The sequence below is a fragment of the Pan paniscus genome, chromosome 16 (genome assembly GCF_029289425.2).
Source record: "Pan paniscus chromosome 16, NHGRI_mPanPan1-v2.0_pri, whole genome shotgun sequence".
NCBI lineage: Eukaryota > Metazoa > Chordata > Mammalia > Primates > Hominidae > Pan > Pan paniscus.
In genome coordinates this window covers 68,900,302-68,913,809 of record NC_073265.2, presented here as the reverse complement: position 1 = coordinate 68,913,809, position 13,508 = coordinate 68,900,302, and the positions used below count along the sequence as shown (strand labels likewise).

The 13,508-nt window shown below is 39.3% G+C and overlaps 1 long non-coding RNA gene across 1 annotated transcript in view; it reads left to right on the top strand.

Annotated features, from left to right (window-relative positions):
• LOC106633847 (uncharacterized) overlaps nucleotides 1–13,508 on the top strand; it is a 231,038-nt gene that overhangs the window by 38,053 nt on the left and 179,477 nt on the right. The window lies entirely within an intron of this gene.

Sequence of the window (13,508 nt, the reverse complement as noted above, 5' to 3'; positions counted from 1 at the left end):
TTGCACACTTGTTATCAAGAGCTTCTCACCGAGGGGCACACCCAATTATTTCCAACACATCAATAATGCCAAAGGGAGGGACAATGGGATGTTTAGGAAGAAAAGAGGCCTGACAAATGACTACTTTTTATTCCATGGTCCCAGCCTATAGGATGAGGTCATTATATGATTGGTATTATAGGAGAAGCAGCATTTTACCTATACCCTCTTATATTTTTTTTGGCTGGGTCTGAGAATTAAATTGACATAAAACAAACGAGCAAGAGAAAAACATATGAATTTATTTAATGCAAGTTTTATGTAGCAAGGGAGGCTTCATAGGGAAATGAAGACCCAAAGATGCAGTTAGAGTTTAACACTTGTGTATTGAATTGGACAAAGATCAGTAAGTTGTGAAAATGTGAGGCAAAGGGGCTAGCTAGGGTAGTTAACTGAGTGGACAAGTGACCAAAAAGATAAGGGTTAGTTTCACAGGTGCTATAGTTTGGTTTGTTTGACTCCTGCATATTTCACCTTGAAATTTGATTTCCGATGTTGGGAATAGAGCCTAATGGGAGGTGTTTGGGTCATAGCAGCAGATCCCTTATGAATTTATTGGTGCTGTCTTCATGCTAATGAGTGAGTTCTTATTCTATTAGTTCCCATGAGAGCTGGTTGTTGAAAAGAGCCTGGCATCTCCTCCTCTCTCTCTTGCTTTCTCTTTTGCCATGTGATCTGCACACACCAGTTCCCCTTACCCTTCCTCCATGAGAGGAAGCAGCCTGAGGCCCTCACCAGAAGCAGATACTGATGCCATACTTCTTATGCAGCTTGCAGAACTGTGAGCCAAATAAATCTCTTTTCTTTATAAATTACCCAGCCTCAGGTGCTCCTTTATAGCTTCACAAAAGGACTAAGACAACAAGGTTTGTTTGTACAGACATCCCTCAGCCTCAACTCTCCTTACGATTTCCTTCTGTTACAGGGAGGACATCTTTCACATCGGAATTTCATCTCTTGCTTTAAAGAAGAAGGAGGGTTAGAGTGTTCTTTTTGTACTTGCTGTTTTCTAAGTGCTTTTAAATCAAAATAGTCAATACTCTAGAATGGCATATTTGGGGTGTTATATTCCGAACTCCTCTGAATTAAACTTAATTCAGTTATATCTCATTAGTGATGCCCATGGGATATAGTTAACAAAATGCAGCCCAGAAGTGGATGAAGCCTTCCAGGGAGTGTTGTATTCATCTGTATCAACCAGTGGCCCTCTGTATCTCTCCTTTGTCCCTTTAAAGGTGACACATTGACACAGAGTGTCACGGACTGTGCCCTTCTGTTCACCTTGAGCTCTCCCATCATGGTAAGGAGGATGTTCTTTTAGCATCTGTGCCTCAGACTTTCTCTCCAGAACCTGCTTCTTGTTCTGACTTCTCATGGTTATAGTTTGGTCTCCTCAGAGTCCCTGACCTAAACAGGATTGACACTTTGGGCTCCCTGGGAGTTCTTTTCTATCCTCAGCCTGATTGGCTTTTCCATCTGCTTTTGATTCAACCTCACATTTGCCATTTCTTTTTTAGACTGTGCCCAAATCCATCCTTCCTTTATCTCTCCACGGCTATCCCCTCAGTGCATGTCCAAGGGGTCTTGCTGCTAGGCTATTGCAATCAGTGATTTCCTTACCAAGCCCCTCCCTTTAAATATCCCCCAAGCTGATATCATATATGATTTCTACTACCCAGAAGGTAACTGCTGAATGCTACTGTGTGAAAGACTACCATGTGAAATCATTGGTTCTGCAAAAATAAACAAAGATGACCCAAACGAGAACAAGTGAAGGCTATTTGTTCTGAGTAAGCAAAGGAGTCAACCAGCATTACCTGCAATTGGCAGAGACTCAAAGTGGAAAACTTTATAGAGGACAAAAGGAAGACTGCAGGTCTGCCCTGATTGGAGGCTGTTAAAACAGGCTAACCAGAAGTGGGGCATCTTATGTTATGGGTTAGGGGAGCACATTTGGCCTTCCCTGATTGGCTCTAAGTTGCAAATGGAGGGCAAAAATAGGGAAGCTGTCAGTTATTGATGAGTCCTGATGATTTGGAGCTGCTCATTACAGAGGTGGAGGTCTGGCTTCCCAGTCTGGTAGCTGTAAGTTGCAGATCAGAGTTATTTTAGTAAATAGTCTGGCCATTGTCTGTTTGTATATACAGTCTCTCAATTCTAAAAGGCATGTTTCCCACCTCCAATATTTTAACAATTTAACCTCAAATTGATGATTTTATCTTCTTCCACAGGTCATCATTTAGTTGACAATTTTTTTTCCTTTGTAGTTCAAAAAATAATGGTGCACTTAAAGTTTAATGGCATCTTAGATTTGATGAAATACAATATTGTAGGGAAATAACTACATTTCCACTTCTGAAGATTTTATACTATAGTGAGGGAGAGAAGACATCCAGAAAAAAAAGTGATATTTCAATATGCATTTTAGGCAACTTTGTATGGTCCGTTACTAAATCATTGGTCTGGATTATGTGGCTGGAATTGTGGAGGTGGAAGAGAGCTTTGGTCTGAATCTTAAGGATATTAAGCTGCAGAAGCACCAATAGAAATGGCTTATAGAGAGCCTACTATGGGCCAGATGTTACTCTGGGTGTAATATGTGAATTCTCTTTTATATAACAAGAAAGACTTGGAAAGCCAGAGAAAAGGTAGGAGGAAGGTGGAATTATCTTAGTGGAGAAACCCAGAAAAACCGCTAATTATACATTAAGCCATAAAGATTTTTAATTCTTCCACATTATAAGGAGTTCAAAGAGAGGCTGTTGAAGGATAGTGTAGGTACCCAGTGATCTACTAGGACTTGATCTCCCTTTCTGTTCTTGCTGTCTGGTTACCCTGCTGTCTTTAGGATGGTGGCTCGTCTGCTTATGGGTACCAGATGGCTCCTGTAGCTCCAGGCATCATGGCTATGTTCAAGGCGGGAAGACACACAAAGGAATAGTGCCAGCTGCATCTGCCCAGTTAATCAGAAAAACCAAAGCTTCCCCATGTACTTCTAGCAGTTGCCCTTTAAGTGTCATTGCCTAGAGCTGGGAGACATAGCAACTCCAAACTATAAGCATGCTGGGAAGTCATGTGTTGGGCAAAATAGGATAGGAGTGAAATGATGGGATTGGGCCAAATCACCATCCACAGGGCTGGGACACTGCCACTGCAAACAAAATTGGGATTCTTGGTTTGAGGGCCAGGAAAGGGAGAAATACCTGTTGTGCAGGTAACTAAGAGTGATTTCTGTTGTATGCAGAACAGGGATCCTGCATGAGGGAGAACACGAGGTTTCTGCAGAAAGCATGGGAGACTAATTTAACTGGAGAGAAAAATGGATGACTGAGTGGCACCAATGGGAAGCAGGTTTAGAAAGTGGCCTGTGACTGGGCTATGAGGTCCCAGAACTTGGAATTTGAACTTAGTGTAGTAATTGTTGGGTAATCTCTCAATACTGTTGATTGGGGAATGTGAAAGGGCACGTTTTCTAGCTGGAAGGGACCTGATAGTTCATCAAATCCAACCACTGCTTTTAGAGAAAAAGGAGATTTAGTTTTAGACATGTATTGGCACAAAGTAAATTAGAAGACGGAAGTTCTCCTCGTTTTTAGGCCTGTGCTTTTTCTTCCACATTCCTGCTCCTCTGCTTCTATAGCAGAATAGGGTATTTTCAATTCAATTCACTTATTGAGTGTATATTATAGATCAGGTACCTTGATGGGAGGGAGAAGGAGGACACAAGAAATGAAAGGGTTAATACAGAAGTCAGAAATAAATACACTTCTCGGGGACAGCCAGTAAAATAAATGAGTGGACGGGACATAAGACCCTAAACTTTATGTGACCCATAGCTTCAGGGTTGCAAAGACTGTAGGGAAGAGTGGAGACTGGGGCAAACTGGGGAGTACACACCCTTTTGAAAGCGTCCATTAGCCATTCAGATCTATCTGATTGGTAACATGTAAAAAATGTGGCTTACATTTGTAGCACTTTTTATTTAGAGAGAAATCAAGAGTCCAGCTTTTTATGTGAAATTTCCAGACTTCAAAATGTTAGCAGGAAAAAAAAAAAGGTCTCTGGGTCAGATGCTGCCAGTCTGTGACTCTGGCATGAAGAAGCAAGTCATTCAGGAGTCCTGCCCTCCACTGGCTCACAGCCTGGTCACCATCCCCAGGGAAAGTCCCTGATCCTGCCTGGGTTAGGCATCTCCTTTCTGCCCACCTTAATCACACTCCATTGTAATGATCTGTTCTATGGCTGTCACTGAATCTGAGATCTGTCCTTGGTCCCACTCATTAGGATAGACAGAATTGACTGAGTGCCTGTGCACTGTTTCCTGCATCAGCCTGAATGTTCTCCAGGCTCCTAATGGCAAGCTGGGAAGAGGGCTGCTCTCCCCATCATGGCAGTGAGAGGAGAGCTGGATTGCAGGTACCTGAGGGCTGTCTCCTCCCCATCCCACACCCTGAGCTTAGGGCTTAAAGCCTCTGGCTGAACTTTCCATGGAGACCGAACGCAACCCTTTTGTCACACAGACTGTCACACCCAAGACCTCCCAGTCCCCCAATCTATATGTGATCGAGGGTTTACACCTTCTCAGGACTGCTTCTTTGTCTCTTGGGTGTGGCGGCTCCTCCATATTATCCCAGCCCCCACTTCCTTGTGGCTTGACCCTCAGGTTTCTCTCTTATGGGGGATGATGAGGGGCACCCTTTATTATTGGGCCTGCCACTGACCATTAAGGAATCTAAGTCTGCCAAAGGGAGATCTGCTTATACAAAGTTAATGATGTCTGTAAATGGTTCTTGGGTCCTTGAATAGAAGCAGGTAGCCCATATTACATGAAAGACGAAGCTTATTCTGTATGTGGCTTGTCTTCCTACGGGAAGGAGGAATGCATGGCCACAAGGAGGAGGGGTTGCAAATGTATATGAAATGTCCAGGCATGGAAGAGTTTACTGCATTTGGACATGTGAGCCTGGAAGAGGGCACAGCCTGACCTTCATTCAACACAATCACAAAGGTGGGGAGACTGGCAACACCATGACCAATGAAAGTCATACAGGGACTGGAGTAAGAGGCATCTACAGAACCGAGAGAGGGATCCAGCTTCCATATGGTGCACCAGATGAGCATGTTGACCAAGGAATAAAGCAGAAGCTCAGCTGCCTGAACAGGGCCCCCTAGGCAGATCTGGAGCAAGGGGGCATGGTGCTCAGTAATTGGAGAGCACACCTAGGGCTCCTTTAATCTTAGAGCAGGCTGGATCATGCAACCTAGGACATGGCTGAGCCTACAGGTCTTCTATGGATGTGAATGGGGAATGATATGGACCAAGTAGTCCAGGATTTTGTTTCTAATTTTATTTTATCATGAAATTCCTGTTACTCAACTGATTATCAGCTTTGTACTCTTGAAATTCCTTCTCATTTATTTTTTAGGAAACACAAGAATTTTTGTGGCTGGTAGTGCCCTTTAGCTCATGAGGAAGGTAGGGAGGAGTCTGTCTTACCTCTTCCCTATCATCCAAAGACCCAGGGCTCTTTGACCAAACTCCCCTTTTCAATAATATCCTTTCTCGGGACTCTCTTATCATGGCTCTTCCCTTAACCTCTTTACTTTCTGTTCTTTCAGCATCCTTCCTTCTTCTATGCCAGCTCAATTATGAGGTAGTTCATAAGACAACGGTGGCAGAGTGGCAGTAAAAGGTGATGGAGCAGGAGCCAGCAAACTATAGTGTGTGGGCCAAATCTGTCCCTCTGTCTGTTTTTGTAAATAAAGTTTTATTGAAACACAGCTATGCCTTTTTCTTTACATCTTGTCTGTGGCTGCTTTCTTCCTACAATGGCACAGTTGAATAGTTCTAACCAAGACCCTATGCCTGGTAAAACCTAAAATATTTACTATCTGTATCATCTTTTACAGACAAAGTTTGCTTATTTATGTAGTAGAGGAATGTGGAGTTGGAGCCAGCACATTTGGCTTCAAATCCTGTCTCTGGCACTCTGGACTTTAGTTTCTTCACCTATGGAGCAGGGATAATAACCCCCCTGCACATGGCTTACGGAGATTGCAGGGGATAATAAATATGAAAGCCCTTTATAAAGTGCAGACTGCTGCATAAATGTTAGAAATTACCATTTCTTCCTTTCCTTTGAGCCTTTTGGATTGCTCCAGCTCCTTAATTTGATTCTCTTTGGTTATTTCTGTGACTGTGACTAGAGCTATTAAAACCTGCAATTTGTAAGCAGAGTTAATGCTAATTTTCTAGTCAACCTACCTTTCTGTAGTCTGTCAAACGACAAGGATATTTTAAAATAAGCATGTATTATGTAAAAGAATCGGTTCATGAATGAAGCCCACAATCATATATTTTACTCCAAGAGTTAGAAAAATTTCAGTTTATATATTCTCTGTTCAATGAAGAAATTGCAACTGACTAGTAACTATATTTAGATTCTCCATGCCACTTTCTTGGGTCAAATATTCCATTTCATTATAGCAGTAATTTTGTGCATGCATTTAGGAAGAGAGGCTCTGAGGTTTCACAGGAGGGTATGTTGACCTGGGTTATTACTCAGACACTAGGCATGCTGGCTGCTCAGTAGCTGAGCTGGTGAGGATAAGAAACAGAAAATCTCACCCCATCATCTCAGCCCAAAATCTCCTTAAGCTGATAGGCAACTTCAGCAAAGTCTCATGATACAAAATCAATGTGCAAAAATCACAAGCATTCTTATACACCAATAACAGACAAACAGCCAAATCATGAGTGAACTCCCATTCACAATTGCTTCAAAGAGAATAAAATACCTAGGAATCCAACTTACAAGGGATGTGAAGGACCTCTTCAAGGAGAACTACAAACCACTGCTCAATGAAATAAAAGAGGATACAAACAAATGGAAGAACATTCCATGCTCATGGGTAGGAAGAATCAATATTGTGAAAATGGCCATACTGCCCAAAGTAATTTACAGATTCAATGCCATCCCTATCAAGCTACCAATGACTTTCTTCACAGAATTGAAAAAAACTACTTTAAAGTTCATAGGGAACCAAAAAACAGCCTGCATTGCCAAGTCAATCCTAAGCCAAAAGAACAAAGCTGGAGGCATCACGCTACCTGACTTCAAACTATACTACAAGGCTACAGTAACCAAAACAGTGTGGTACCGGTACCAAAACAGAGATACAGACCAATGGAACAGAACAGAGCCCTCAGAAATAATGCCGCATATCTACAACTATCTGATCTTTGACAAACCTGAGAAAAACAAGAAATGGGGAAAGGATTCCCTATTTAATAAATGGTGCTGGGAAAACTGGCTAGCCATATGTAGAAAGCTGAAACTGGATCCCTTCCTTACACCTTAGACAAAAATTAATTCAAGATGGATTAAAGACTTAAATGTTAGACCTAAAACCATAAAAACCCTAGAAGAAAACCTAGGCATTACCATTCAGGACATAGGCATGGGCAAGGACTTCATGTCTAAAACACCAAAAGCAATGGCAACAAAAGACAAAATTGACAAATGGGATCTAATTAAACTAAAGAGCTTCTGCACAGCAAAAGGAACTACCATCAGAGTGAACAGGCAACCTACAAAATGGCAGAAAATTTTCACAACCTACTCATCTGACAAAGGGCTAATATCCAGAATCTACAATGAACTCAAACAAATTTACAAGAAAAAAACAACCCCATCAAAAAGTGGGCGAAGGACATTAACAGACACTTCTCAAAAAAAGACATTTATGTAGCTAACAGACACATGAAAAAATGCTTATCATCACTGGCCATCAGAGAAATGCAAATCAAAACCACAATGAGATGCCATCTCACACCAGTTAGAATGGTGATCATTAACAAGTCAGGAAACAACAGGTGCTGGAGAGGATGTGGAGAAATAGGAACAATTTTACACTGTTGGTGGGACTGTAAACTAGTTCAACCATTGTGGAAGACAGTGTTGTGATTCCTCAGGGATCTAGAACTAGAAATACCATTTGACTCAGCCATCCCATTACTGGGTATATACCCAAAGGATTATAAATCATGCTGCTATAAAGACACATGCACACGTATGTTTATTGTGGCACTATTCACAATAACAAAGACTTGCAACCAACCCAAATGTCCAACAATGATAGACTGGATTAAGAAAATGTGGCACATATACACCATGGAATACTATGCAGCCATAAAAAAGGATGAGTTCATGTCCTTTGTAGGGACATGGATGAAGCTGGAAACCATCATTCTCAGCAAACTATTGCAAGGACAAAAAACCAAACACCGCATGGTCTCACTCATAGATGGGAATTGAACAATGAGAACACATGGACACAGGAAGGGGTACATCACACTCTGGGGACTGTTGTGGGGTGGGGGAAGGGGGGAGGGATAGCATTAGGAGATATACCTAACGTTAAATGACGAGTTGATGGGTGCAGCACACCAACATGGCACATGTATACATATGTAACAAACCTGCACGTTGTGCACATGTACCCTAAAACTTAAAGTATTAAAAAAAAAAAAAAAAGAAACAGAAAATCTCAGATGGCAATGGGCAGCCTCTATGTTTCCCCAGGAGTTGGGTGGAACAAATAGTCCAGATTGTGGGGTACAAAGAAATGTCATGTATATAGGCTTAATTTAGGGTACATCTTCTCCCCACAAGACTGAGTGATTTGTAGAGGAACTGTTGGAGGTTGCAAACTGGTAGCCCTGGGGCCAAATAAAGGCTGTAGACTTGCTTTGTTTGGCTTACTTTATGGGGTGTATATATTTTTATATATTCTTTGAAGGTCTTCAAGTAAAGGAGCTTGTTCCAGCTCCGCTTCTGTCCTAATAACCCTCTAATACGTGTATATAGCTGCTTGACCTCCTGAATAATGTGGGTTTGCAACACTTCATTAAGCGAGAGTGGTCTTTGTTGTCAAGTTGAATACAACGTCATGGCCACTTCAGTTCCAGTGAGCTGCTGCAAGCACAGGGCAAGTAACTCAGCCCCTTCTCTTCCCATTCTTTGAAGGAAAGTTTGTTAAAAAGAAGATAAGGAATCAGGACTCTAAATAAATGAGTCGGGATTCTGGCAGGGCTGTAATATCTGCAGTGGAACCAGAGTGTTCAGGAAGTCGAGGATCACAAATAGGTGGGAAGAGCCACAAGATGAGAGGTGAGTGTGAGTGTCTTTTTGGTGGGCCCACAGCTAGCCCTCAAGACACACTGGGCACTGGACCAGGGCAGGACCATTCTTCCAAGGCCCACCTGCTCCTAGAGCCAACCTGCTGCCTCTTGCTAGGCCTGGCCTGGATTAGTGTAGGAACTCAGCAATGTTGAAGCTGTACTTTTAGTTGAGAGGCCTAGAGGTTTGCAGAATGTTGGGGACAGAAGGATTGCACTGTGCTATAGATTAATTTTTTTCTTTCCTGTTCTTTATTTTCTTTCCCTTGCCTCTCACCTGGGAAGAAACCACAATTCAGTGTGTGTGTGTGTGTGTGTGTGTGTGTGTGTGTGAAAAGTGGAGGATAATCAGGTGTGGCAGGGTAGCAATGTGCTCAGTTATTACTTATGGACTTGCTAGACTTCTGGCCTGAGAATCCTTTTCACCAGTGGAGATAGCAGACATTCTTGTTTATCCTGATTTTATTGAGAAAGTAATGAATGCAGGAGTTTTAACCTTTTTTGTGTGTGTGCCCTGGACCCTTCTGACAATCAGTTGAAGTTCATGGACCCCTTTTATAAATTGAGATTTTAAATAAAAGTATATAGAATTATAAAAGAAAGAAATCAAGTACCAAAATAGTTATTGAATAAAACTATTGCATTAAATAACAAGGTATAGTGGCAGGTCTAATAAATACTAGGAACTTCAAAGCAATGAGAGGCCTAAACAATATTCTTAAGTACTTGAAACAACTATAATGTGTTATGAAAATGTCTATGGCTTTTATTAGTGGCAAAGCCATAGGTAATTCTACTACCACTGTGGTTTATTCATAATTGAAGGAAAAGCTAAAAGGTTAGTGAAAACAAAGATGTATTTTTTACCTATTTAATATATAGATTAATAAACATGATTAAGAATATTTGCTAGTGATTTCCCATTAAGTAAAATGCCAGGTTGGAGCTATAGTATGTGTATTCTATCATGCTTGGGAAATATTCTTCAATTTTTTATGACTGTTTGATTTTTCTTTTCTGTATCTATGGAGATGATATGATTTTTATTATTAGCCCTGTGATGAATTATATTAATGGCTTTCCTAATATCAAACTGAGATCTGTCTTCCCTGGTAATATCTGACCCTTTTTCTCCTTTCACTCCAAGCATTTCCATCCTGACCAATTTGTGTTCTATTCCTAGTAGTTTCTCCTTAGTACAGGGCTCTGTCCTTTCCCTGAGATTTCTGACCAGTCCCACCCCTTCAAACCTTCCATCATAATCTTTGGGTAACTTACCTACAAATTAGAACTTGAAAAACCCGCTTCCGTTTTGACTGTTGTTATCATATTGGACAATTGGGTCCTCTGGTCTGAGGGATCTGTTCCTTTGAGGGGGTGAGTGCTTGCAGGTGATTTCCAGATTTCTTAGCTTTTAGAGTCCAGGAGTCCAATTGTATGCCCCCTGGTTGTGCCCATACAGTTGTGAGACTCTTGCTGCCGTTGTTTGCAGTCCATGTTCTGAGGTTCTTGGGAATATTTTATTGGTTAGTTTTATTTAAGACATTGCGTATAGTTTTTCTTTTTTGTTTTTGTGAAAGGATTGGGAGGACCCTATGTTTAAGCCACATTTTGCCAGCAGATGAAGTCTTTAATTGCGTTTAAAATCCTTTTGTATGTATTGGTCTAACTAGCATTCTATTTCTTCCTGTGTCAATTTTGGTGTTTTTGTATTTTTTCAGAAATTTTTAATTTCATCTTGGTTTTCAAGTTTATTTTACTCATCATATTTTAAATACTTGTGTGTATGTAATTATTTCTCCCTTCTTATTCTTGCTCTGTTTACTTCATCCTTTCTCTTTCCCTCTGTCTATAGCCAGTCTCACCAGAAGTCTTTCATTTTCAGTAGCTTGATTGATAGGGAACTATTATTTTCTAGTTCCCTAATTGTACTTATCTTTGATATTTACTTCCTGCTTCTTTTATTTGTTCTTTTTCTTCCTTCTTGGATTAAATAGTTTGTCTATTATTTCAACATTTCTTGTTTGCTTATGAATGTAGTACTTAGAACTAAAAATATCCTTTTGCTTTAGTTATATCTCACATATTTTGACATGTAACGTTTTGTCATTCAGCAATAAGTATTCCACAATTTGTCCTGTGATTTCCTTTATTTTAATGGTATGCTTCTAAACTTTCAGTAATTCAGGCTTTTAAAAATTAACAGATAGCTTTTATTTTTTATTCCTACTTTCATTACCAGAGAACATTCTCAATGTGACCTCAATTTTTTGGAATTAATTGAGGCTTTCTGTGCAGCCTAATAAATACCACCTACAAAGTTCTATGTATGTTCAAAAGAATGCTACATTTATATTGAACATATAAAGTCCCCACATGTTTTAAAATGTCAAACATATTAATTATGCTATGCAGTATTTTATATCTGCATATTTTTAATCATATGATCAGTTTCTAAGAAAGAAATGTTGTATCTCCTATTAGAATGGTTAACTTATTTCTCTTTCTCTTTGTATTTATATCTGTTATGTTGCTTTATACATTTTTGATATCTTATTAGATATACATCATCTTTATTTTTCCTTTTATTGGTGTATAATATATAGCTTTGTCTTTTATATTTTACCCAAAAGATTATCTTTTGTCTGATATTAAACTTGCTTTTTTGGTGTGGTTCATATTTGTCTAGTATATGTTCTTCCCACTTTATTGGTATCATTTAAAAAAAAAGTTTCTTGTAGGCAATGCATTGCTGAATGTGGTTAGATTTTTATTGCTCCTCTTTCTTTTATTCTCGCTTAAATTTAATACAAGCGCTTCCTTGGGTAAGTTCACTTCATTTGCATTTATTGTAATTAATGTAATGATGGGGCATTTTCTGCCATCTTATTTTGTTCTATTTATTTTTATTTATTCTATTTTCTACTTAATATTTTCTTCTGCTGACTTCAAAGTTATATATTCTCTTTTCAATCTTTTCCAGATTACCCTTGATTATTCATCCCCACAGCTATGTCCATTTTCTCTGTCACTTTCTTACCCTTATCTATAATTATGTCATGCTCCAGACTAGACAAATTCTTTAGTGTGCCATTGACTTCCTCTGGTTTCCCCTTCTTTACTTCTTTCCTCCCTGCCCTCCACCCCTGTATTTTGGTATCATCTAGAATTTTAGTTCTGAAATGTAACGGGTATCCTTTTTTTGTTTTTGTTTATTTAGTCAACATTAAATTTTACTAAGTCATTTATTTTGTAGATATTGTTGAATTGTCCGGATATTTTTGTTACTGCTAAGACATCTTTCTAAGGATGATTTCAGTCGTAGGATGATAAACATTATGAGGTTTTGTAAATCTGAGGATGCTTTTTATTTTCTACATTTAAAATTCTAGGTTTAAACTCTTTATTTTTACATGAAAATATTACCTATTATTGGTTTTTGTTATTCTGAGGCTTATTCCTTTAGGAGATACGCCTTTTCTCTCTGGAAATGTCTAGGATAGCCTCTTTGTTTGTGTGTATTTTATTTAATTTCACCACCACAATATGTCTGTTTTTGCCCCTCATCTGTTCTGTTTGACACTCTAACAGCCATTGAATTTACATAGTTTTACAGTTTGGGGAAATTTTTAGTCATTAGATCTTCAAATGTTTCTGTCTTTTCATTTGTCCTTTTTTTTTCTTTTCAGGCTCCTATTATATGGTTGTTGACTTTTTTTTCCTATCATTCATATCTGAGGTAGTTTTAAAAGATAACCCCCAAATTCTGTGACACATTTTCCACTGAGAGGTGGAGTCTGTGTTCTCCATTTGAATCTGAGTGCTGTCACTGATTCACCAATAGGATGCAGTGAACGTGATGCTGGGCTGGTTTCCAGGCTTAAGCCTTAAGAGACTGGTTTATGCCTTTTTGTCACTTCATTGTTATTTTTGAGATTGAAGAAATTGAAGTTAACAGTATGTTCAATCTATCATGTTTAATGTTAGTTGGAAGTCTCTTCCTGGTGATTTGGACAAATACATAGATTGTTTCTCAATGTTTAAAATATATAAATTTATACCTTTTACAGCATTTTGATAGTATCGATCATCCTTTCCTTAGAGTCCCTTTTTTTTTTTTTTTTTTAAGAAGATGATTACTTTCTTGTCTTACAACTTTCTGGACTCAATTATTCTGTAAGCTATGCTCATTGTCTGTCTCCTGCGGCATTCACTGTCCTCAAATGCCTATTATTCTAGTGTGCAGAGAAGCCATTCCTGGCTTTTTTTTTTTCTTCTTCTTCAACTC